Source organism: Thamnophis sirtalis, unplaced genomic scaffold (genome assembly GCF_051295495.1).
Source record: "Thamnophis sirtalis isolate CommonGarterSnake01/CBP01778 unplaced genomic scaffold, rThaSir2_p1.2 scaffold_5, whole genome shotgun sequence".
In the NCBI taxonomy this organism is placed as follows: domain Eukaryota; kingdom Metazoa; phylum Chordata; class Lepidosauria; order Squamata; family Natricidae; genus Thamnophis; species Thamnophis sirtalis.
In genome coordinates this window covers 96,286,929-96,314,489 of record NW_028261385.1, presented here as the reverse complement: position 1 = coordinate 96,314,489, position 27,561 = coordinate 96,286,929, and the positions used below count along the sequence as shown (strand labels likewise).

Below are 27,561 nucleotides of genomic sequence, written 5' to 3'. Positions count from 1 at the left end.
TTCAAGAAATAGTTCCTCAAATTAATTTTATCCAGGAGAAGATTTGAGCTTGAAATGTGTCCTTTTGCCTCATAACTCACATTTTTTTGGACTTACAATATGAAGAACTTAATTGAACATTGAGTTTTAATTCTCTCTAAATGGTCCAGCTAATTTCTAATGTGTTTTAATTCTCTGGAACATTGTTTCTCAACCTTGGTAGCCTTAAGATGTGTGAACTTCAGCTCCCAGAATTGGCTGTGGTTGAAGTCCATACATCTGAAAATTGTGCAGGTTTGACACATTGTTCCAGGACTGCCAACTCAGTTCCTTTGTATCTGGAAGATGGAGGAAACACTAAAATTTGGGTGCGGAGCTTTAATTCTAGAGTCCTCTTTTGATAGCTTTCGAAACCCCATCTCAGTGCAGTTCCTGAAAATTGTCAGCCTAGTTCTTGTTATTTTCAGGTAGGAAATAGGTAAAACTTAGTAGTGACAACCTCAAATAGCCATATTAAGTTTTTCAGAACCCAAAATCATGTATCCAATGCTCCAAGGTCTATTTGTATTTGTATTTGTATTTAATAAATTTATAGGCCGCCCAATCCCGAAGGGCTCCGGGCAGCTTACAGAAAGTAAATTTTAAAAAACATAAAGAATTAAAAAAACAGAGGAAACAGATTTAAAAAAAACCACATCAAGCACCCAGTCTGGTCGGGGCTGGACCTCAGTCATGAGGTCAACAGCCCCAGGCCTGCCGGAATAGCCAGGTTTTGATAGCCTTTCGGAAAGTCATGAGAGTGGGTAGGGTCCGGATCTCTGGGGGTAGTTCATTCCATAGGGTCGGAGCGGCTACAGAGAAGGCCCTCCCCCAGGGAGCCACCAGCCGACATTGTCTGGTTGATGGCACCTGGAGAAGGCCCACCCTGTGCGATCTTATCGGTCGTTGGGAGGTATGCAGAAGCAGGCGGCCTCGCAGATATCCAGGTCCTAGGCCATCTAGGGCTTTAAAGGTAATAACCAGCACCTTGAATCGCGTTCGGAGACCAATAGGAAGCCAGTGCAGCTCGCAGAGGATAGGTGTAACTTGGGTGTATCTTGGTACACCCAGTATCACTCGGGCGGCTGCATTCTGGACTAGTTGTAGTCTCTGAACACTTTTCAGGGGCAGCCCCATGTAGAGCGCATTACAGTAGTCAAGTCTTGAGGTGACGAGGGCATAAGTAGAGATTTTTTAGAGATTTTATTAATATTTGTAGGCCGCCCTTTTCCCTGAGGGGACTCAGGGCGGCTCACATAAAATCAGGGAGGGGGAATACAGACATTGACATAGAAACATATAATAAAATAGTAAGCAACATACATTCATCATTCGGGAGGGGCGGCTATCCTTGTCCCCAGGCCTGACGGGCTAGCCAGTTCTTAAGGGCTGTGCGGAAGGCCTGGACGGTGGAGAGGGTACGAATCTCCACGGGGAGCTCGTTCCAAAGGGTCGGGGCTACTACTGAGAAGGCCCTCCTCCTTGTAGTTGCCAGCCGGCATTGGCTGGCCGATGGAATACGGAGGAGGCCTAATCTATGTGATCTTATTGGTCGCAGGGAGGTAATTGGCAGAAGGCGGTCTCTCAAGTATCCAGATCCACTACCATGTAGGGCTTTATGGGTGACTAGTAACACCTTGAAGCGCATCCGGAGCTCGACAGGTAGCCAGCGCAGCTCGCGGAGGATAGGTGTTATGTGGGTGAACCGAGGTGCACCCACAATCACTCGCGCGGCCGCGTTCTGTACTAGCTGAAGTTGCCGGATGCTCTTCAAGGGCAGCCCCATGTAGAGCACATTGCAGTATTCCAGCCTAGAGGTCACAAGGGCCCGGGTGACCGTTGTGAGAGCCTCCCGATTCAGGTAGGGTCGCAACTGGCGCACCAGGCGAACCTGGGCGAATGCCCCCCTGGTCACAGCCGTCAAGTGGTGGTCAAACGATAGCTGTGGATCCAGGAGGACTCCCAAGTTGCGAACCCTCTCTGAGGGGTATAGAATTTGACCCCCCAGCCTGAGAGATGGAATATTGGTGGAATCTTTGGGAGGGAAACACAACAGCCACTCGGTCTTTTCTGGGTTGAGCACAAGCTTGTTAACCCTCATCCAGTCCATAACGGCTTCAAGGCCTCGGTTCATCACGTCTGCCGCTTCATTGAGTTGGCACGGGGCGGACAGATACAATTGAGTATCGTCCGCATATTGATGGTATCTGATCCCGTGCCTGCGGATGATCTCTCCCAGCGGTTTCATGTAGATGTTGAATAGTAGGGGGGATAAGACCGAGCCCTGAGGCACCCCATAAGTTAGGGGCCTAGGGGACGATCTCTGCCCCCCCACTAACACCGACTGCGACCTGTCCGAGAGGTAGGAGGAGAACCACCGCAACACGGTGCCTCCCACTCCCACCTCCCGCAGTCGTCGCAGAAGGATACCATGGTCGATGGTATCGAAAGCCGCTGAGAGGTCAAGGAGGACCAGGATGGAGGAATGTCCTCCATCTCTGGCCCTCCAGAGATCATCGGTCAATGCGACCAAAGCGGTTTCTGTGCTGTAACCGGGTCTGAAGCCTGACTGGAAGGGGTCGAGATAGTTTGCTTCCTCCAAGGACCGTTGGAGCTGGAAGGCCACCACCTTCTCCACAACCTTCCCAAGGAAGGGAAGGTTGGAGACTGGGCGATAAGTGACCATTTGAACTGCCTCCCAATCCAGATAGGGCCGCAACTGGTGCACCAGGCGAACCTGGGCAAAGGCCCCCCTGGTCACAGCCGACAGGTGATGTTCTAATGTCAGCTGCGGATCCAGGAGGATCCCCAAGTTGTGGACCCTCTCTGAGGGGTGTAAATTTTCATTTCCCCCCCCCAGGCTTAGGGATGGACTATCTGGGCTGTCCTTGGGGGGCAGCATCCACAGCCACTCGGTCTTGTCAGGATTGAGTGCAAGTTTGTTCACTCCCATCCAGACCCTGACAGCTTCCAGGCACTGGCACATCACTTCCACCGCTATGCTGAACTGGCATGGGGCAGAGAGATACACCTGTGTATCATCCGCATATTGATGGTATTTAATCCCGTGCCGATGAATGATCTCACCCAGTGGCTTCATGTAGATATTGAATAGGAGGGGGTACAAGACCGAGCCCTGCGACACCCCATATTTAAGGGGACTAGGGGTCGACCTTTGCCCTCCCACCAACACCGACTGCGACTTGTCGGAGAGGTAAGAGGAGAACCACCATAAAACGGAGCCTCCCACTCCCACCTCTTCCAGCCGTCGCAGAAGGATACCATGGTCAATGGTATTGAAGGGCGCTGAGAGGTCAAGGAGCACCAGAATAGAGGAATGTCCTCTATCCCTGGCCCACCAGAGATCATCGGTCAGCACAACCAAGGTGGGTTCGGTGCAGTATCCAGGCCTGAAACCAGACTGAAAGGAGTCTAGATAATCTGCTTCATCCAAGGAGCGTTGGAGTTGAAGGGCCACTACCTTCTCAACAACCTTCCCCAAAAAAGGGAGGTTGGAGACCGGACTGTAGTTCTTAAGAATAGCTGGGTCCAGAGAAGGCTTCTTGAGGAGGGGTTTTACCACCGCTTCCTTCAGAGGTTGCGGGAAAGATCCCTCCTGCAAAGACACGTTCGTGATCATCTGGAGCCAGCCTCGTGTTACCTCCCTGCTGGTTGAGACCAGCCAGGAGGGACACGGGTCCAGTAAACAGGTGGAGGCACTCATTGCTCCCATGGCCTTGTCCACTTCCTCAGGAGTGACAAGCTGGAACTCATTCCAGGAAATCTGATCAAGACCCTCCCTCGGCATCTCCGCTGGTACTGTCCAAGTGGAGTCAAGGTCTGCCCGAATCTGAGTGATTTTGTCCGACAGAAACTGAGCAAATTCCTCAACCCTTCCCTGTAAGGGTTCCCCCGCATCCTCCCCCTTCAAAAGGGAGTGGGTTATCCTAAACAGGGTGGCTGAGCGAGATTCTGCGGATGCAATAAGAGCGGAAAAATGTGCACATTTTGCCGCCCGTAGCGCCACTAAATAAGTCCTAATAAAGGCTCTTAATAGTGTTCGGTCGGATTTGGAGTTGCTAGCCCTCCAACAGTTTTGCCCTTAGAGTTGATGAGGCTCCTAACTTCCTCATTTGTCCCTAACATCTCCAAATTATAAAACATACAGCCCATGATTGCCAAAAGCAATATTCTTTGTGATAGGAGTATTCTGATAGGAAGGAAGTAATGGTTATCAGATGAGATATTTGTATTTTACTTCTTGAAAATCATCGATCCAAAGGTGGGAAAATTGGAAAATGGGTTATAGTGGATCCTGCAAATAAATAGATACTCTCACATATGTTCTATTTGAAGTTCATACATACTACTTAAAGATTCCTAGGTAATGCAAACGTTTTCCTCATGATCCTCATATCTTAAACCTGGCCCAGCTTCTAAAGAAAATATAAATTTCAAAGCGTGTTTTTCAAATTCATTTTAATTTAAACATTTATGTACTCCCAGTGATTACATAAGTATTTTATCATAGGCAGAAAATAGCCATTCTTGAATCTTAAGTATCTTTGATTTAGTGAATTGTGGCAAAAAGAAAACAGAAAAAAAAGCGAGAACAATATCAGCACATCTTATTTTCCACAAAGCAGATTATAACAGGAACAATGAATAATTACATTCCAACTCAAGTTCAGATTTGCATCATTTCTTTGGATATCCTGAATTATCTTTTAATACTGTTTGCAGTATTGGAGATAAAATGGGGTGTGGTTAAACAAAACAAGAGCTGAAGACCTACACAAGCTGAATTAACCCTAATCCCCATTTCATTTTCATGCTCTGATTCAACCCTCCCCGTGTCACGTAAATATTCTCTTTCTGAATTATTACTTCTTAATCATTCTTAATAAGATGCTTCTCCTTCTTCTTGGTTCAATATCTGCTGGTGGGCCGCCACCACTTCCTTCATCTGCATCTGGTTTCACTGGGTTATAATAAAAAGGAACAAAATTATATGGCTGTGTGTCAACTGAGCCAATCAAGTTGGGATATAAGTATTTCACCCAGTTCAGATATGCCTTTGCATATCTGTCTAGGTTCTCTTGTGGAATTCGAGGATCCTGTGAAAATAGAAAAAAAATCACTGTATCATTTCCTTCTCACATAAATGACAGATTAAAATACCTATCTGAATAGAAAGATTCTGAAGACATCACTTTAGAAACCTGAGGATTGTTTGGATCATTGATATCACATTTTCTATAACGATTTTCAAATCTCTGAATTGCCTGACCATGCCAAAGTTATATTTATTTTCTTTATACAATATATCTGCCACTGCCAGATAAAGTTTAGCAGACCAGGGCAAGTCTTTATAAGAGCAATAGCACTTAGACTTATATACCGTTTTACAGTGCTTCACCGTACTCTCTAAGCTGTTTACGGAGTCAGCATATTGCCCCTAACAATCCAGGTCCTCATTTTACCATCCATAGAAGGATGGAAGGCTAGGTCAAACTTGAGCCTGGTGAGATTAGAACTGCCAAATTGCAGTCAGCTGGCAGTCAGCAGAAGTAGCCTGCAGTATTGCATTCTAACCACTGCGTCACTGCAGCTCTTGTCAGATTTCTCATGTGCTATACTACTGATTTGATTTTAAAATTTATAGAAATTCACCAGATTGGATCTAGGATGGTCATTCTTATCTAGGTTTTCAAAGATGATATTATTTTTCTGCTTAATAATTTAGGAGCCTGTCGTATTTACAGCTATGGCAGATTTTTGAAAATGATTTTTGGAATCACCATGTGATGGTACAACATTATGTGACCATAATCATGTGTTCCAAAGAGCACCTAGAAATCTTTATTTATCCAAGAGCCCAGCATTGCAATAAGCATGCCAGGTTTTTTCAGTGTTAAGGGGAAAAGGAACATCTCAGTCACTTTGAAATATTTTAGCAAGGGCAATCCCTTTCCAGCAATATACTGTGGATTGATGGATGGTTCCATCTGACATTCATTGACATAAAATACCCATATTCATTACTTATCAAGGTTTTGAATGAAGTTTCAATTCCTGCTTTCCACAGTTGCTGGCGTTGATCAATTCATCCAGCATTCCTTCTAATCTATCAAAAGTCATTCATATATTTAGCAAAATTCATACATTGTTTTTTTTTTAAAAAAAAAACCTTGATGTAGGTTGGAATACAAGCATCAAGACCCTTTTTTCTTTGTATCTACATACGGCAGCCACACTTGATGCAATGTCTTGTGAACCAATATTTCTACAGCAATCATTCAAACATTTTGGATCAAAGCAAGTAAATTAGCTTGTGAAAATGATACAGGCATTATACTCACAGGGAATTGAGAAACACCCACAGTGAAAAATAAAGATAGCAGTAATGGTACGATGACTCTCATCTTCTAAAGATATGTCTTGGCAGGGATTAAAAAGAGAGAGAGAAGGAAAATCAGGTCAATGACAAAATGGAAGTGCCAATTGCACCCCTTGATAGAAAACATTTCTTAGCCTCTAGCACCTGCAGTTCATGGAACATTGTGAATTGGCCTGAAGAGGGCTGAACAGGATATTGAGCCACATTCTGTAAAATGAAAAGGAGTAATATACTATGTTTACCAGTAATATGACAAATACATGGGGGTTGGGGTTGGAAATCAGGCTCCTCCAAGTGGCATTTATGGCCAAACAGCTGTTTCAGTCTGAGAAAAATTGAGAAATTTTGTTCACTATAACAAGGATTTACATATCTACTATTATTTGTCGATCAGAAATAGTGTGGTGTAATTGCCCCCATTGGGAGAGGTGCAATTTAGATGAAGGAACAAATGCCATCTCAGTTTCTGATTGAAAATGGATCTTATCTATTGCAATCGGGATGTAGGTGCCTTTGCTTTTTTTCAAATATATCTTCCTCTTCTCATTCTTAAACACTTTCCCTTATCTTTTTTCTTCAAGGTTTCACATAAAAGCTTTTAAAACAAGGATCCACCTCTGAAATTTTGTGATTTCCAAGAATATTTCTGGGCTCATATGTACCCAATAGATTAAAAATAAGATGTGGGTTGCTGAAACAGATCATGCCTAAGAGATCATGCCAAACAGGTCATGCCAAACCAATCTTACTTCATTCTTTGACAAAGTGATTAAATTAGTAGACCAGTGAAATGCTGTGAACATAGTATACTTAGATTGCTATACAGCATTCAATAAAGTAGACCACAACGTATTTCTTGGTAAGCTAGAAAAATGTGGGATATACAGCATCACCACTAGATGGATTTGTAACTGGCTGACAAACCATGCTCAGTGATTACTCCTTAATACTACTCATAGTAGTAGTCCTTAATACTGCTTGCACTATATCTACATGGAAGGAAGGAAGCAGTGGGGTACCACAAGATTCCGTCTTATGCCCAGTACTCTTCAATATCTTCATAAATGACTTAGATGAGGGAATAGAAGGGAAATTCATGAAATTTGCAGATGACACTGAACTGGTAGGAATAACCAACACTCCAGAAGAAAAGCTTAGGATCCAGAAATATCTTGACAGACTTGAACAATGGACAATATTCAACAAAATGAAATTTAATGTGGAGAAAAGCAAGGTTTTACACTTAGGCAGGAAAAACTAAAGGCACAAGTACAGATTAGGTGAAACCTGGCTCAAAAACAGTAACTGTAAGAGGGACCTTGGAGTCCTAGTGGACAGTCACTTAAATACGAGCCAGCAGTGTGTGGAAGCAACCAAAAAAAGCTAATACAATCGTTGGTTGTATAAACAGAAGCATAAAATTGAAATCACATGAAGTATTAGTTCCACTTTTTAAAACCTTAGTAAGACCACTTTGGGAATATTTATTCAGTTTTGGTCACCACATTACAAAAAAGATGTTGAGGTATTGGAAAAAGTGCAGAGAAGAGCAACTATGATGATTAAGAGGCTGGAGACTAAAACATAAGAAGAATGGTTGCAGGAACTGGATATGGCTAGGCTAGAGAAAAGAAGGACTAGGGGGTGACATGATAGCATTATTTCAGTATTTGAGGGGCTGCCACAACAAAGAGGGGGTCAACTTATTTCCCAAAGCACCACAGGGCAAGACCAGAGGGCAACCATCAATGGATGGAAACTAATCAAGGAGAGAAACAACCTGAAATTAAGGAGAAACTTCCTAACAGTGAGAACAATTAACCAGCGGAACACCTTGCCTTCAGAAATTGTGGCTACTTCATCATTGGAGGTTTTTAAGAGGAGACTGGACAGCCACTTGTCTGAAATGGCATAGGGTCTCCTGCTTGAGCAGGGAGTTAGACTACAAGACCTCCAAGGTCCCTTACAGCTCTATTCTGAATTATTGAGTAGCCCATTATTTGCTCAGAAATAATATCCATGTACTCAGAAATAAGACAAAAGTAAGCCAGGGAAGGAAGAAAGCTTTTGGTACCTGGATGAAGTCACAGATCATAGAACCCTAGTTCTCATTTTGTGTCAGCTCTCCTAACATATTCCTCAACCCCCAAACTGTACAGTCATATCCAGAAAGTTTATCTATCTATGCCCCAGTTGCTTATGTGAAGAGCGGAACAAGGAGAACAGCAGCTGGATTACTACCTAGAACAGTTCCTGGTCATGTAAGCCACATACAAATTGAACTACTGCAGTGTGTTCTAATGAGTTGGCAACTGACTTTGGCTTGGCAGCTATAGCTAGTACAAAATATGAGAGGACCTTGGTTGCCAACGGTGCAGCCCACTTAAGCCTGATATTTATCTGTTCATAAAGCCCCGTGCTGTACCAAGTTGCTACTGAGATAAACTCAAGAATATTTGGATGTCTGGCAAAGTGTTTCCCACCATCATATACCCTCCTATCCATTAAAAATCATGAGAATACCTATCTGGTAGTTTGACAACTGCCAGAATTTTATTTTATTTATTATCCAATTTCTACACTACACACCTCACCTAAGTGATTCACAATTTTTTCTTGTGGTAAGTCAAAAGATATAAGCAATTCACTTGTGGAAATCCTTCCCTGTTCCGTTATGGTTGGTGGTATGTTTTAGAAGCTTTTGATATTCATCTATGGCATGTGTCTAAGGCTCTGATTATTTAGAAATGCTGTGTGAATCAATCTGAGTCATATTGTTATCCTACCTTGACAGAGGTTTAAGGAAGTTTTGATTTTAAATGCATTTTAGACTTTTTCATTGTGTACACATTCTTAATTGGTTTGAACCTCCCAGATAACAATCCCAATTTGGGATTACATTGGTGTTTTTCTTTTTAAAGCAGTGAAATAGGGGCTATAAAGTTTATAATTCAATCAATCTGCTTATTTCTCAAAACCCAGATTCCAATTTCTCTTTAGAAAAAAATTAGTGAAAGTTATATAGATTTTGTACAATGTTAATTCCAACAAGCAGAAATAGAAAGCCAGTTTGTAGAAAAAAAGGACATACCTAGTTATAGGTTGATCCCACTTTCTATAGCACTCCTAGAAAATCTGAATGACAGCTGTGGTTTCACTGCCCCATTCCAGGCTTCATCATTTGTCTCATGTTCTTTATGGTCCGTTGATCCAGAGTTGTGTGAACTACTGCAAAAAGAACAGAACTGCCTTCAAGACAATGTTGCTTCATTTTTATAAGGCTAAATCTGCTCGTCTGATTCACACAAAGAGGCCTATTCAGTTAAGGTCATGGAGTTGTGATCCACCAGGTAAGCCATAAATCTTGAGGGTCCAGGAACTAAAGGTTTAATTCCTCATTAAGCTGACCAAGAGATATGGCTTATCTTGAAAAATGAGTGAATGCTGTAAATTAGGGCTTGTGTTTGTCTTATTTCTTTAGATAATCAGGCTGTTTTTCTGGATTCTTTAGCATTCTTGTGGTAATAAATTTCCCCTTTTCACTTGCCTTATCCTAGGAAGAAGCCGGCCTCTGAATCAGATGTATCGTCATTTATGTTTCAATATCTTCAATGGAATTCACCATTGGTCAAGATTTTTGACATTGCGTGATTTCCTCCATGTTTTTGTAAGGTGAGCTGAACATCAGAATTTAGTTTTTGTTGCATGTATCACCTGTTTTTCCTCAGACAACTCAAGCTCACTTTATTGGGGTTTTCTCTTCATTTTGTCCCACAATAACCTATAAGGGCAACTGAGCTGAGAGGAACTGGCCTAAATTCCAAGCTGTATGTTCTAGAGCGAAGGGGGATTTAATTCCTTCAGGCCTACTCCAGCATCCATCCATATCTCCCTCCCTCCCTCCCTTCCTCCCTCTCTCTCTCTCTCTCTTTTTCAATTAAATCTCATTACCAGAATGTTCCAGGCTTTGATATACTGTATATATTATCACTAAGTTATGGGACCTATATTTAATCTTGTTTATCGTAAGATTAGGACTATAGCCAGTGGTGGGATTCAAATAATTTAACAATTGGATCTCTGCCCTAATGATTTCTTCCAACAACCAGCTCACCAAACTGCTCAGAAAGTTAACAACCGGTTCTCCGGAAGTGGTGTGTAGCCATCATCTTCCACATTATTAGCTTGTATCTGATCAGAAGAATATAAGAACTTATATTAAAGGCAAGTATAAAAGGATGAAGGGGAAACGTGTTGTAATTAGTATCTTCAACTTACAATCATTCAGTTAGTGACCGTTCAAAGTTACAATGGTATTTTAAAAAGCGATTCATGACTGGTCTTCACATTTATGGCCATCGCAACTTCCCTATGGTCATGTGAACAAAATTCAGGTGCTTGGCAACTAGTGTGTATTTACAATGATTGTAGTGTCCCAGGGTCATGTCATGGCCATTGTGACTTTTCCAGCTGGCTTCTGAGAAGCAAAGTTAATGGAGAAGCTGGATTCACTTGACATCCATGTGATTTGCTTAACAACCATAGCAAAAAAGATTGTAAAATTGGTGTTTAATAATTGCCTTGTTTAGCAATGGAAATGCTGGTTCCAATTGTGGTTGTAAGTGAAAGACTCTGTATGGACCATTCTAGTTGGAGGACGTCTATAGAGATTCTCAAGTCATCCAGGTCATAGTTGTCCCAAAGGTGCTTTTTCAAGAGGCAACTGGACTTTCTTGTTTTTCTTTGAAGACATTTCACTTCTCATCCCAGAAGAACTGAAGAAGCTCTTGTTTTTCTTCAAAGAAAAACAAGAAAGTCCAGTTGCCTTTTGAAAAAGCTCCTTTGGGACATTCTAGTTGGAGATGATAAGAACTAAAATAAAATAATATCTGAAGAGCCACATGTTCCCTGAATTCAGGGCAAGAAACATTACTTTCTTCATATTAACTTTCTTTCTGTAGGACTTTAATAGTTCAATTTTTAATTGTAGTACAGAGGAATATCTAGAGCTGTTTTTAATCAATCCCATTCTGCCTAATCAGTATTCAACTGGGGGGAGGGGCACATAATTTATATGTATGTTTGTTGTTTCTTTATGCACATTTTCATCTTGTTTAGTTTTTGCTTTGTTTGTTGTTGTTTTTCTTTTTTTGGTTATGCTGAAATTTGTACTTTAACTTTGGAAATAAAATAAAAATTAAAAAATTAAAAAAAAATATTTACACATGCACCATTGTTACCTTTCATTGTTTTCCCAAACTAAATATTACATGTATCACCATGCCTACTTTCAGTTTTGTCACATTTGAAGGCTTTCGAAATAATGGAGGGGATAGGAATATCTTGATCAGTTGCAACAAAGAGAAAGAACCTGCAAGATGCATTTCAATTGATGTAAATGTAAAATTCTACATGGAATAAACTCCCTTTCTATGACTCTGTAATCCAGGGTTCCTGAACTGGTTAGTAGCAGTTCACTGCGCGTGCGCCAACCATGCATTACTTGCATATGCACATTTGACTAAAAATTGCTCTGCTCATGCACAGAACCATGCCAGCAATGGCAGAAGACACCGGAGAACTGGTTCAAGGGAGGGGGGGTGTCAGGCCTGGGTCACTGCCGGTTCTGCAACCCAGCCTGAATTCCACTACTGGTTCAGCCGAACCAGGCCAAACCAACAGCAACCCACCCCTGCTGTAATCCCTTAATTCAGGGGTTTTGAGGCAACTGGATGGAGCTGAGTGTTTACTAGCCAGATGCCCTTCCCGACACCATACAGAATTTGATAGCAGGTACTTTTTCTTTCAATTGTAGAAGAGAAATATCTGCTACTACCTGGGATTGAATTTTCAACCTTCATAGTGGGAGGCAAGCATCTTCACGTCGCTCAAAATTCTACATGGAATATTGGTCCAAATCCAGTGTCACATTTTACCAAGGATTTTAATAAACAATTGCATCCAATGGGGAGCAACCAAGATAATATGGTGTATAAAGGAAATTGTAAGGAATATTGAAGCATTAGTATGTAAAACAGAAAGTTGCAAGACAACATGAAAAGTGTCTCCAAGTACTTGAAGAGCTGTCATCGAGAAGACAATAGAATTGTTCAAATGTGTTTCAGAACACAGAACAAGAAGCAATGGGTTTGAACAGCAAGGAAGTGTACTTATTCATTAGGGTTATTTATTAGTTTTGTACACCAATAAAGCAATTGGGAGACTCAAACAAATAACCCTGATAGAATCCCCCTTGCCAGCAGTTTCTTTCTGAAACTGCTCCAAAAATGCCCCATTTAACTCATTTCTAGAATGCCATTAGTGTGGCAGTTGAGATTCCAAAATGGAATTCTATTATAAAACAGGGGAAAACTTTAAAAAAGAAATAGCTACTCTATGTACCATTCTTTTCATAAGGGTAGAGAACTACTAATAGTTTATCTCAGCATGCATATGCAGGACAGATTGATTCTGGTTGGATAAAGTCATCTGGAAGCAAACCATGTAGGTAAACTAAAACCAGGATATTGAATGGCAACTGCAAACATCTTGGCAACTATATCTGTAACCTACCCACAAATAGGGCACTGCAGTTTGTACCATCTGCAGTTATAGTGAGCCTTCAAAAGCAACCCCATGTACAGTATATTACAGTAATCCAGGTGCACAGTGTTAAACACATGAGTTACTCTTGTTTGGGCCCAGTGAGACAACAGGAAACATTTCCTAGCTCTGCAAAAGACTTCCTTGATTTTACTTTCACTGGATATACTGGATGACCATATCTTGGAGATGCTGTAGCAGTAAATTCTTAACTTACCAAGATCCATTTCAATCTATAATTCTTTGAATAAATCATAGAAATACTCTTTCCATATCCTGGTTGAGCTTTGATGTTACCTGTGATGTTACTCTGCTCTAGAGGGGGAAAACTGCTTTCAGCAACACAATGACATTTTCCAGAGAAATTAATCACCTTTCTTAGATATCCCTTTTGAGTAGAGAAATGACATCAAATGGACTCTATTCATGATACAATTGTCTCAGAGTTTTTGTTTAACTGCGACCTATGGAGAATTAAGAAGTTTATATGCCTTAATCCAGCATTTGGTCACACACACATCCCTTTTCCTTTTCCTATTTGCCAAAAGAATGGGGATTTCTTGAATTAAGATGATAAAACAAACAGGAGAATTTCTGCACTTGGGTTTTTAAGGTTTAGAACTAGATTTTGCTAAACCCTGAATATTAAGAACTTGTGAGCTGTTTCAGATCTTTGGCTCTGTGTGGCAAAGAAGAATCCCTGTAAAATGAAGCAAGTTGAACCAGGAAGGTTTTACAAGTGATGCTTCATATTATTGTAGGAAGGGAGGGTGTAAAAAAGAGGCATGCTTTACTTTATAAAATACTTGGATAGTGAGTATGTTGGGTGGGAGGAGGAAGAAGAATTGAAGCAAGTGACTAAGAGATTTACTGTTTAATCACAGGAATAATTCAGTGTCTCTCAATCAAGGGGTTCTTCCTCAAACCAAGTTAAAGTTCTTGAACAAACAGAAAATTGTACTGGCGTAAAATGTGTACTCTCCACTGGGAATCCTTATCAATGTCACTGGTGAGGGTGCCCTTAAGTGTGGAATAGTGCTCATTATAGAAAGGAACAAATAGATTTCTCCAACTTTTCTTCTCTCCAATAAAATATCATCAGCCATGGGAAAACATCCACCATCCATTCTGCATGAAGTGGGATGATGATGGTGCTAAAGAGGAGAAGAATTTTGACAGATGGAAAGATAGGCAGGCATATCTTATTGTGGGAATTCATGCTGGATTGGCACCAATGGCTTATGTGAGACATTCCGTTTATAGTTGGACTCTATTCCTGAAATAGCTCTATTCTGTACTATTGCTAAACCTTTGTTAAAAGAAGTCTAACAGCAGCTGATTATTGGGTTCTCTTTGAATGCAACCAGCAGAAAATACTTGGATGGAATCAGAGTTATTCCTCTGGATTCTTTTGGATATACAGATATACTCTTCCAAGCGTGCTAAACCTATTTTCAAACACAACTCAAACAATGGCTGACATCATAGGGACATAAAGCAGTAGAGAAAGTGATGGAGATTTTTCTCCTGCTTCTGCTACGGACACCACTCCTCTGGTGTTATTCACACTGATCCAGTTCTCTAAGCAAGAGGCAGTTTTGAAAGTTGACAAAAAGACAGTGGACCATACTATGCTTAAAGCAGAATGGCTGGAAAGAAAGTGACAAGGAGACAGAGCAGAGGAGGCGTGCTAGACTGATTCTACTGACTAGAGTTCATCTGACTGCAACATCAAAAAGAGCCAGCTTGGTATAAAGGCTAATGTGTTGGCCTGGAAATCAAAGAATTCTGAGTTCTAGTCTAGGTGTAGTCCCCCCTTAGCCTTTTCTATAATAATTAAACATATCAACAAACCCAAAATCAATGTTTCATTTTTTTTCCTAAGGCATTCGTGATACTGCCAACATATTTAATAGCAATGTTCCAGATATTTCTGCCAATGTTTCAGGTCCATTAAGCCTAAAAGAGAAGTGTCTTGTTTAATTTTTATATTTACTTTAAGAATCTTCTGTGTTAAAATATGAATCTTACCCAGTGGTGGGTTTCATTTTTTTTTAGAACCTATTCTGTAGGTGTGGCCTGTTTTGTCGGAGTGGCTTGGTGGTTGTGTGACTGGGTGGATATGGCCAACTTGGAAAATGTGATGAAACTCACTTAACAACGCTATTGCTTAGCAACCAAAATTTTGGGTTCAATTGACCCCTGCTCTAAGTGGTCATGAAGGCCTTGGTGAAATATGATGTAAAGCTTCCAAGGAAATGGTGTGCTTTTATCAGTTCCTGACACTGTATTTCACTCATTTACCCAGAATACTATTGTCCAAGATGATCAGATCAATTAAATTCAGCAGTCACTTCAGACTACATAACATAGATTTATGTCTGTTGATTTTGTTCCAAAATTAAAAATATTCCACTCTCCTACTGTTCAATGAATCCTATTTTCATGCATACCATTACCATACCATACCATTTTGTAATGGAAGAGTCATTCACATTGACTTTGGCCCACATGAGAGAAGCCATAACTTCTTGGATCTTGTTCTGTAATGTGTTTATGTGATTTCTGTGGTCTGCAGTCTTGTAAGGATTCCAACAGGTTAGATAGCTACCTATGGAAGGATTTACTATTGTACCTAATCTTCTCCATCTCAAGACTGATAATCACAAATGAATTGAATCCTCAGATATTCCTTTTGAGCCAAGTATGACCAGCCTGTGAGATGAGAACTTCATTGTAAAGAAAGGAACCAAAGTTTGTGAGATTTATCTAAAACAGAGCTGGCTCCAGCCAGTAATCAGCCAATTTGGCCATGATTATCCCTTTAATTGACTTTATAGTGGTAAGGGGCAATTAATTTTTTACATATTGGGATATCACATGTTCGATTAATTTGTACTGAAATAAATGAAACAAATTCTAAGAACTTGCTCAGGACTGAAATGGTTGCTTGGTTGCTCTCTGAGCTTACTTGTTTTCTTGCAGACATTTCATTACCCTAACTGGGTAACATCATCAATGCTAGTTAAGATGCTGTTTGCTGTCAGTTTATATTCTGCTGTCTTGCCTGTCTCTCTGTGTGTGTGGTCTTAGAGATGCTTTGGTTGGGCTGTTTACTGATGACTCTGGCTGTTTCTTGATTAGGGTATGGCTTACTTGATTATTGGTCAGAAATTGGTCTGAAGTTAACCTTGAAGTTAATCAATGCTAATCTGGGTGCTGATTACTAGTGGAAAAATGTTTGAGTCTTTTTGTTCTCTTTTGGGCTGGTTGGTTGTCTCTTTTGCATCGACTATACATGTTGTTAATGTCTATGTGTCTCTTGATGTCTGATTTGTCAGAGTGCCAGGCTTCTAGAAATTCCCTGGCATTTTTGGACTTAGCCTGGTCTAGGATTGTCACATTTTCCCAATTCAAACTATGGTTAAATCTGTCTATATTTGTGAAATTAAAGAATTTTCATCATGTCTTCTGACTGCGATATGGTGTTCATGGATGCACCGTCCCAGTCTTCTGCCTGTTTGTCCTACATAGTAGTTGTTGCAGTTCTTTCATTGTATGTTGTAGACAGTGGTGGGTTTCAAAAATTGTTCGAACCTACTCTGTGGGTCTGGCCTCCTTTGTGGGAGTGGCTTGCCACCCATGTGACCGGATGGGAGTGGCTTGCCGCCCATGTGACCGAATATGAAGATGCCGACGACACTTGTCAGAGCCACCTTAAATTACCTCACATACAGCACTGGCATGCATAAGAATATGATGTAAACCTGTTTTTTAAAAGGCATCTTTGGTTTGTGTTAAAACAACACACGCAATGTTCTAATTGCACCACAAACGCAGTAGTCATCCTTTACCAGAGGCACTGAGTTTTATAAATATGAGCATGATAGTGTAGAATAATCATATCCAAGGACCAGTGGTGGGTTTCAAAAATTTTTTGAACCTCTTCTGTAGGTGTGGCCTGCTTTCCGGGTCCACTGGTGGAACCTCTTCTAACCGGTTCGGTAGATTTGATGAACCAGTTCTACCGAATAGGTGTGAACTGGTAGGAACCCACCTCTGGTTGTAGACGACTATTGTTTTCTTCTTCTGGGGTTGCTAAAACTTTTAGTTACTGAAGATATTTTGAAGGGCTTTTTGTTGGCTTGTGTGCTGTGTTGATTCCATGTGGTTGTGGTTTCTGAGATATACTTGCTGTGGCAATGTGATTCTTTCTAGGGTTTGTGTTGGTTGTGCTCAGCGGTGGGTTCCTAACTGGTTTACTACCGGTTTGCTTGTGCTTGCACGCACACGCACGATGCTTCTGCACATGCACAGAAGCTTCTGCACATGCACAGAAGCATCCAGGCAGGTGGGCCGAGCCTCCCACGCCATTATTGCCGGTTCGCCCAAACCGAGTCTAACCGGGAGCAACCCACTTCTGGTTGTATTGTATTGGGTTGATTGGTCAGGAACTTTTTAGGTATATTAGTGACAGGAGGAGAAAAATGTGCATGAGGGGTCCTTGGGGCTCTCTTGGTGGTTTTCTTGCAGATGTTTCATTACCCAACCTAGGTAACACCATCAGTGCTAGTAAAAAGTGCAGTTTATATTCTATCTAGTGGCTTGACATGTCAGTGTTGATGAGGGTGGTCTTAGAGATTCTTTGGCCAGACTCTTTGATGTTGGCTTCATTAGCAGTTTCTTGATTGGGGTATTGTTTACTTGATTGTTGGTCTGATGATAACTTTTGAGTTGATCTACGCTGATTTGGGTGCTGATTGCTGGTGGAGTTGTGTAAACTCCAAATTGTTTTTTTTTAATGCAAACAATTCTTAAGTTAAGGGATGCCCTGACTCAGGGATGTGATCCTACCACTTTAATAACTGGTCCACTGAGCACGCACTTTGCGCATGCTGCACGTGTGTGCACAATTTACAAAAAACTCACTTTCCACATTACTGCTGGTGAGGAAAACAGCTGAGGAGTGGCAGACACTGCCACTCTGGGCTTTGGAAAAGGAAATATAGGCGAGTATAGTGCAGGGGCAGGCAGGCAGGCCTACTTCAAAGTCAGAGCAAACCAGTTCGTTCCCAGCTGATAGTCAGAGCTACCGGTTTGCCCAAACTGGTCTGAACCAGTAGAATCCCACCCCTGTCCTGACTGTAGCAAACCATCTAAACAAATACTTATGCCCAGTCTTCTAAGAAGTAAATGCCAGTAACAAAAATAGGATGGAGGTTCACACTAGTCCTAGCAATACACGTTCTTTTTTAGAGTTGGCGGGTAGTTAAATCTTAATAAAGGAAAGGGTTTGGATGGTATTCATCCTAGAATTCTGAAGAAAGTTCTAGGTGTGTTCACTCGATCATTAACTGATCCATTTAACTGGTCTCTTTTAACAGATGAAGTTCTTCAGGACTAGTAAAGATCTAATTTTCTACCCATTCACAAGAAAGGAGCTAGGGAAGAAGCTGGAAACTTTAGACCAGTGAGCTTAGCATCTATAGCAGTGAAGTCAATGGAATCACTACTGAAAAAATGATTAATGAACATTTAAAAGTGCACAACTTGTTAGACGCAAAGCAGCATGGCTTTATTGAGGGTGGAAAGTATCAAACTAATCTGATTGACTTTTTAAACTATGTTACAAATGTTTTGGATAAAAGTGGTGCCATGGACATGGCCTATCTGGATTTTAGCAAAAGCATTTGATACAGTTCTAACAGAATGGCAACATAATGAACCGAGTTGTACAGGCTGGGGTGTGGTTCCATGGCTAGATAGAGCCCAGTGTGTGATTGTTAATGGGGCACTATCTGACCAGAGACCAGTCACAACGGATGTATCACTAGCTCAGTTCTAAGTCCTGCTCTGTTCAAAGTGTTTTTAAGTGATGTAACAGAAGGATTGCTAGTTAAGATTTGTCTTTTTGCTGATGGCAAAAAGGCGGGTAATAGAGTTGATATTCCTGCGGGGTATTCAAAGCACATTAAAAAAAATTGGCATTGCTGGAAAATTAATTTTAAAAATGTGAATATTGTATTTTGGGTTTTCTAAATGTAAGGCCATGCATTTGGGGAAGAAGAATCCATTGGCTGTCAGGCCTGTATTTATATTCCTTTTAGAATTTTGGCCTGCCACACTTTCTCTTATTTCATTATGCTGTTTCTTTAAGTATAGTTGATGGGAGAGGGGAATAGAAGGAGTAGGATTGTGGAATGTATTATTTTCATTCTTTACTAGAAGCCAAGGTCATCCTTTGTCACGCCAGCGTGGAAGAAGAAGATTGGACCATATGATGGACTGTGGGTGTGGGGACAAGATTATGAACTTTTAACTGGGTGGGATTCTGATGTAACTTCCAGAGTTGGAATCCCACAACATGATGCCAACATGCCTGCCTTATTAAATTGGAACTTTAAGCATAGTTTTGGCTTCGACTCTGATTTAATTCTGCATGGTATTTGGAACGCTGACATTGGCAGGGTATAGTATTATTGGGGGTACAATGTTAGGCAGAATAGAAGAAAAGGATTTTGGTGCATTTATAGCAGTTGACTGCAAAGTGAGTAAACAATGTGGCCAGACAACTGTGAAGGCAAATAAAATTCTGGGATGCATTACTACAGGGTTCACCAGCACAAAAAAGGAGGTCCTACTCCCACTATATAGGGCGTTAGTTGGATCCCACTTGGAATACCTTGCCCAGTTCTGGAGACCTCAATTAAAAAGGATATTGATAAGATCAAGCAAGTCCAGAGATGGGCAACAAAAATGATGCAAGATCTAATGAATAAAATGTATCAGGAGAGATTGGAGGAATTGAATATGTAGAGCTTGGAGGGTGATTGAAACATTTAAATATATTAAGTGTGTGAATAAGGTTCTAGAAGGCAGAAGTTTCAAAATTAAGCAAAAATCAAGAACACAGGGATATAACAAGGGAACATCAAAAGTAATGTTAGAAAGTACTACTTCACAGAAGGAGTAATGGAAGCTAGGAACCAACTTCCAGCAGAGGTAGTGGATCAATTATCTATGAGTTTAAACACATTTGGGATAAACACATGCCCTTTGGACAATGTTTCCCATCTCACTCATAAACACTCTCACCTACACATACACACACACGAATATAAACAAAAATCTGGAAGAAGAAATGTAATGCTAATCAAATTTATTTAAAAGAAAATACAGCAAAAATTAAAAAGTCAGTCTAAATCAGGGTCATTTGTTCAGTTGTACCAGAAGCAAATGGGTGTCTTCTAGATATCCTGCACAGAGCATCTCAGCAAGATCTACAAAACAGGGGGGGGGGGAGATGATCAGGTATTATTTCAGAACTTTCAGCTCTACAACTAGAATAAGTGTTGCCCGCCTACTTTGTAAGTTAGTTCTCACAGCTCCAGAATAACTGTTATGTTCTTTGCTCTAAGCAGCCTTTATCAAGTATCCATTCAGATGTCTTCCCCATGGATTCCCCATACCAGAAAAACATGTTGTTGGGGAAGGCAGATCTAGAGTCTCACTCAAGGGGTAATTCCTGTATAGGCTTAATTTCTTTTTCTCCATTTCTCCTCTTTGATTCAGAACATCAAGGGACTAAGGATCAGGGAAATAGGACACTCTGCTCCCAGCCACAGAAACAGTGATAAGTGGCTCTGGAGCATCTTCTCTATTCACCAGCAAGCGCTGCCATCTTGTTTTTAAGTTCTGCACATGCACAGAACACTTTTAATTGAACTGCTTATGCGTGCACTGTGCACATCCAGGGCATGCACACACACACAAAGTGTGCACACAAGCGAACCAGCAATAAAGCCGGCCGGAACCCAACCCTGGTGCAGATGCTTGCCCGCCACTTCCATGACCTGGTTCCAAACAGTTCAAGGCCCAGTAATGGGCTGCAGACCATGAATTGGGGACCCCTGCTATATGAGATTACGCAGTATATAAGTTATTATCCAGGATTTAGGCCTCCTTGTTATAAAGTAAAACTATAGTATAAAGGACAACACAGGGTTTAGTTTTCTATCACTTTTCTACCATTTTTCTATCACTAGGAGTGGCCTTGATTGGAGTTCTGGTAATTACAAGGTTTCTTAAATGAAAAATGAAAAATCAGGTTTAGTAACCTGAAAAAGTTTAAGCACTTATGCTACAGAAGTACCAAGCTAGGTAAACAGTAAACATCTGTTTGGTGGTACTTGGGCAAGGAGATTTCATCCAAAGCTTTAATTCGCTTGGTAAAGGGCAGAATTTATATTACCATCTATTTTTCACAGGATGACCCCAGATGGTTCACAGCAACCAATTAATTTTTTAAAAAGCCATCCCACCTTCCAACACAAATACCAAGTTCCCGAACCATCCTATACTACCTGAGCTTCAGGGAACAGCTTTCCTATCCCTGAAGGCTAAAAGGATAAATAATCTTGGAATGGTAGTAGAAGTAGCCCACAGGACATCCCCTTTTAGGGTGAAATGTCTCAGAAGGACTTACCAGTCAACAAAACAGGTTTAGCCTCCGGGAGGTCCTGGAGGTCCTGGGGGTCCTGGGGGACCCGGGGGTCCTGGGGGACCAGGAGGACCTGGGGGGCCTGGAGGGCCTGGGGGGCCTGGAGGACCTGCAGGGCCTGGGCCTCCTGGAGGACCTGGGGGGCCTGGAGGTCCTGCAGGACCTGGGCCACCTGGAGGCCCAGCAGGCCCCGGAGGCCCAGCAGGCCCTGCAGGCCCAGCAGGTCCCGCTGGGCCTCTGGCCCCTGGAGCTCCTGGTGGCCCTGCAGGGCCTCTACCGGCTGGTCTAGCATACTTTAAAAGAGCATCAATTGCGTTTGGATAAGGGCCATAATTTGGAGCTGGATAAGATGGATATCGGTATCTCCGTCGTTCATGGCTTCCACTTTCACTGCTGGCCTGGAAGGGAAGGAGAAGAATGAGGAAACTATCACATGAAAATGGATAAATGGATTTAATTTTGGGTTTACAATTAATTTAAACCATTTCATTTTTTTTGTGCACCAATTGCAGCCTTATTTGGATCGGGATGCGCTTCTAACAGTCACTTATACCTTTGTCACCTCGAGGCTGGATTATTGTAATGCACTCTACATGGGGCTACCCTTGAAAAGCATTCGGAGACTGCAGTTAGTTCAGAATGCGGCCCCGCGGGCGATATTGGGTGTGGACACCTGTCCTCCGTGAGCTGCACTGGCTACCAATTGGTCTCTGGACTCAATTCAAGGTGTTGGTTATTACCTTTAAAGCCCTACATGGCTTAGGGCCAGGATAGCTTCGAGACCGCCTGCTGACACATACCTCCCAGTGGCCAGTAAGATCCCACAGATTGGGCCTCCTTCAGATGCCATTGGCCAAACAATGTCGGCTGGCGGGCCCTCAGAGGAGAGCCTTCTCTGTGGCTGCTCCGACTCTCTGGAACCAGCTACCCCCAGAGATCCAGACCATACCCACTCTCATGGCCTTCAGGAAAGCTGTAAAAACTTGGCTGTTCCGGCAGGCCTGGGGCTGTTGACCTCACTGCTGAGGTGAGGCCCCGACTAGAATGAATGTATGAGGGGTGTCTGTAGTTTTTAAATTGTTTTGTCGTTATGTGGTTTTTATATTTCTTGTAAGCCTCCCAGAGTCCTTTGGGATTGGGCAGCCCCATGACCAAATCAGCCCATCAGCTATGGGACTTACGGAGCTGATTACCCAAGCCAAATCAATCAGCTAGAATTGCAGTTCATCATAAGAGCACCAAATATTTTGGGGCTCCTGGAAGATCATATGAAAAATGAACTTCCAAGGAACATCATCCCAAATCCACCCGGGGAAAATTTTTAACAGGAAATACTTAATTTGAGACCTCTAAAGCAGTGATGGCGAACCTTTTTTCTTATGGCATGCTAACATTGTGTATGTGTGCATTATCACATGTGTGTGCATGCAAACACCAATTCAATTGTCCTCACCCACCTGTGCATGTGCGCACGACTCCTCCCCAACCTCCGGAGGCTTTCCTGAAGCCTGGGGAGGACAAAAACTGCCTACCCCGGCCCTCCGGAAGGCCAAAAATCAGCTGGCCAACATGCACATGTGTGCCAGAGCTGACTGCTGGCATGCCAGAAATATGGCTCCAGGTGCCATTGGTGGCACACATGCCATAGGCTCACTATCATGGTTCTAAAGTATGCCAGTGTTTCTCAGCATTAGCAATCATAAGATATGTAGTCTTCAACTCCCAGAATTCCACAGCCAGCCATTCCACACACTTTAAAGTTGATGAAGTTGAGAAACACTGCTCCATGGTCATGAGAAGGAGAATCTGGTTCAAGTCTCTGCAAATGATGAACTTCCTATATGGACTCTACATTCCTGCTCTCTCCCTTTCTCTCCCTGATTCCTTCATCCCTGCCTCCTTTTTGCAGTGTGGAATCATAATGCTGACTTCCCTCACTGAACCTTCAAGCAAGAACCTTGAAAAAAGATTGTCTGCTCAACCCACTCCATAAACAGCACATGACCACCCGACCATCACATTCTTACTGTCATTTTTTTCAGGCATTAAATAAAACCTAAAATTTCTATTATGCAATCACAATAAAATAATGTGTACCTTTAAAGGAACAACAAGGGCGAGAAGACAGGCAAGAACAATCACAATTTTCATTTTGTTGGATAAACCTGTAAGATCAAATAGTTACTGTATTAGTTATTAATAATTAGTTAACTAAATGCCAAGTTTATTTATGCTGCTCAAGAAAAAAATGGTTGATATCCAAATGACTATTAGAACTCTCTTTTACCATGAGATGGACATCTGGAATTTTGCTTCCCAGATCTTGTGTTTAAGAAGTGATATAATCATGCATTGATTTCTAATTAATATGCATCTATATCTGTGTGTGAGTGTGTGTGTGTTTGTGTGTTCCAGCATAACTCTGGAACGCCTCAAGTAATTTCAACCAAATTACACAGATGACTTACTCTCTGGAAACAAATACTGTGGGGCTAAGACACCCCTAAACCCCCTCAAGGTGTGTGTTCTGTTAAGATACAGCCTGTTGTGCCTTAAATTGGCTTCTACTGTACTTCCATAAGATGGATTCTACTGTACAGCGCAGTGCAGTTGCCATGGTAACAGCTTCACAGTATTCCATAAGGGGGCTCCCTCTGGTAAAGGGGAAAATCCAACATTAGAAATTACATTTGGTCTGGACATTTTCCCCCTATAAATAAATACACGGGCAACAGTAGGTTATCGGCTAGTCAACAATAACAAAAGCTTTCAACATTCTCTTAAAAACCTCCTAATTATCTTAAAACAAATCTAAACTTTTATCCCTCCCATTGGCTGTATCAGAATCTGAATTGAATCTTCTGATTTATATTTAAGAGAAGAGACACTAGAGACATTAATGGTCTTGAACAATATGAATCCTTTGCACTTTTGATATTACACCCTTTCACCCTTTTGGGCAGAATCTTCTCAGTGGCTGCATTCAGGCTATGGAAACTCTTGATTCATGGGGGAAAAAACTCTGAATTACTAACAGACAGAGAAGACTTTTGGTGCCTCAGTGACTAATTCTTTAATTCCTTTGTGCCTAAGCTTTATCTGACTATGAGCATTGGAAGGAAACCATTAATAGAAAAAAGTATCACTATTTTATGTAAGTACTTTCATAAGGTGACCAGATTTTCAGATTGGTAAAGAGGGACACCTTTGACCGGGGTGGGATGGGTGGGGGCTTGATTAAAAAATTTATATGGAGCAACAAAAAATTTGTGGTTGCCAAAAGGTTAAGGCAATTGGATAAAAATATGGTGGATTATACAAAATATTCTTTAAAAAAGGATAAAGTTTACTCCTCAGTTATTTCTGTTAGGTATAATTACAGACTGCGCAGCGGTAGAGGTTAACTTGATTTTGCATTTAATAACAGCAGCAAGACTGTTGGTGGCGCAATACTGGAAGAAGGAAGACTTGCCTACAATCCAAGAATGGACATTGAAAGTCACAAATTTAGCTGAGATGGCTAAAATATCTGCATATCTTAAAGACCACTCAAATGAGAGATATAAACGAGACTGGAAAAAATGGATCAATTATATACAAAATAAATATGGGACTAAGAAATTCCAGATAGCCTATGCTTAAGATCAGGAATGATTTAAATTGTTTAAAGTTAGTTTAGCAAGGAGGAGCTAAATTCAACGCAAAGATGTTATTAATTTCTTATTCTTCCCCCCCCCCCCCCAATATATCTTAGACTGTGTTTGTCAAATATCTATACCGTGTACGGGTTCTGGGAAGTCGGGGGGGGTACGTTGTGGGGGCTTGGGGGAGGGCGGGAGGGGGGAAGCATATTAGGCCTGATGAGGGGTGTTAGATTTCAAAGTAATATGATCGCACATGTATATTGTCTTCTCCTACAACATGATATTGTCTATGTAATAGTATCATGTGATTATATGTTATGAAAATGGAAAAATAAAAATATTGTTAACCCGGAAAAACTAACACAACATTAATATAATTTATTACTTTAATAAAAGTAAATATGTTATTTATTAAAACTATTAAACCACTCCATGGAGTTGCAACTTTAAAAAAAATATTTCATACAATGCAAAAATAGTATTGTAATATTTTTTTTATTTTAACATAACTACAATTTACAAATCTAAATTGTAACTGTTGCCAAAGATCAAAATTTTGATCACGTGACCATGAGGATGCTGCAACGGTTGCTGTGTGAAAATGGTCACTAAGTGTGAAAAATTGTCATCAGTCACTTTTTTCAATGCCATTGTAACTTTGGTCACTATACCACCTTTCTTGCCACAGTTCTTAAGTGAATAACTGCAGCTGGTATTTTGTATTTTGGATAGAATCTTTTTTTAAAATAGTCTAAGACAATTTAAAAAAAGAATCCACACAGAATAAATTGAAGTAAAACATTTCAAAGTATTGTGCATAGAATTTTTAAAAATGGTTTCACTTCAATTTATTTTGGATAGAATCTTTTTTTAAATAGTTTAAGACAATTTAAAAAAAGAATCCACACAGAATAAAACTATTTTAAAAAATCCTATGCACAATAAATAAAATATTATTTTAAAATACATTAAAAAAAACAAAAGAAAAAAAAACAGCTCACTTACCAGCAGGCACAAGTGAGCACTCCAAGTCAATCCAGAATGATGTAGATGTTAATACAAAGAACTGAGCAAATTAAAATGGTGAAATTAGTCGGGGAAATATTTTTCAAAGAAACTTTGCCACCATTTTTTCCACACGAGCCGACCTCCAACCTCCGTGCCCCTCCCCTCCAGAAAATCCAGGAAGGAACACTCACTACCTCTCTAGCCAAGTATTTCCTGGAGCTCTATGGTACTGGGTCATCTTTTCTTATAAAATGAGGTAAAAGGGGCACGGGGGGGTCCGTTTTTTTGCTTTAAAGTTTTAATATCTTCAATGAAAGTACTGAGACAGAGAGAGAGAGGTTAGACAGAGTGTCTTTTATCTTGCCCCAGTTAGGATTTCTTAAGGAAATCCACTGGGCTTTCAACATGAAGCCAGAAAATCGGGACTTTTTAAAAATGCCCCGGGGCACAAAACAAATTGTTATAAATCGTGACTGTCCTGCTGAAATCGGGATGTCTGGTCACCTTATACTTTCATGTTCTCCTTTATGTAAATTTGAAGAAATGTATCTTTCCCAAACGTAAAAGATGAATTTGATTTTGACTTGCTCTGTCAAATCAGGAGAAGAAAAGTGGGGAATAAAACAGGGAAGGGCAAAGGGCCCGTTCTTCTAAAAGAATAATTGACTGTTTGGTCACTTTAAAATGAATGATGTCAATAATATCAAATCACCAGGACCAGATGGATTACAACAAGGTTCTGAAGGAATTTGCAGACAAGATCTCAAGAACTACTGAACCATATATTTCAAAGAACCTAGAACACTGCCAGAGGACTGGAAAAGAGCTGATGTAGTTCCTATCTTCAAAAATGGGGGAAAATGGATCTAGGAAACTACAGACCTATCAGCCTGACATCAGTATCTAGAAAGATTCTGAAAAAGATAATCAAGCAGCAAATCTGCAAACATCTAGAGGCAAACAAATGGCATAACCAGAAGCCAACATGGGTTTGTCAAAACAGATAGTGCCAGACAAGTCTTATTGCATTCTTCAACAACTGACAAAATGTTGTGGATACTATATACTTGGACTTTAGTAAAGCATTTGATAAAGTAGACCAAAACCTACTACTTGACAAGATAGGAAAATGTGGGTTAGACAACATCAGTTCCAGTTGGGTAACTGGCTGACCAACTGCATTCAACGTGCTATCCTTAATAGAACTACATCTACATGGATGGGGTACCTTAAGGCTCTGCCCCTGTAGTCTTCAATATCTTCATCAATGATTTAAATAAGGGTATAGAAGGGAAATTCATCAAATATGCAGATGACAGCAAACTGACAGGAATAACCAATACTCCAATACTCTTGATACAGAGGAATCTTGACAGACTTGAACACTG

General features: G+C 41.0%; 1 long non-coding RNA gene across 1 annotated transcript; it reads right to left on the bottom strand.

Moving 5' to 3' along the window:
* Window positions 1–4,423: 4,423 nt before the first annotated feature.
* LOC148045492 (uncharacterized) lies at window positions 4,424–9,653 on the bottom strand. The gene is made up of 3 exons (XR_015696595.1): window positions 9,510–9,653; window positions 6,381–6,458; window positions 4,424–5,135 (listed from the first exon to the last, which is right to left on the bottom strand). It is a non-coding gene; the product is annotated as an uncharacterized LOC148045492 (long non-coding RNA).
* Window positions 9,654–27,561: the final 17,908 nt, after the last annotated feature.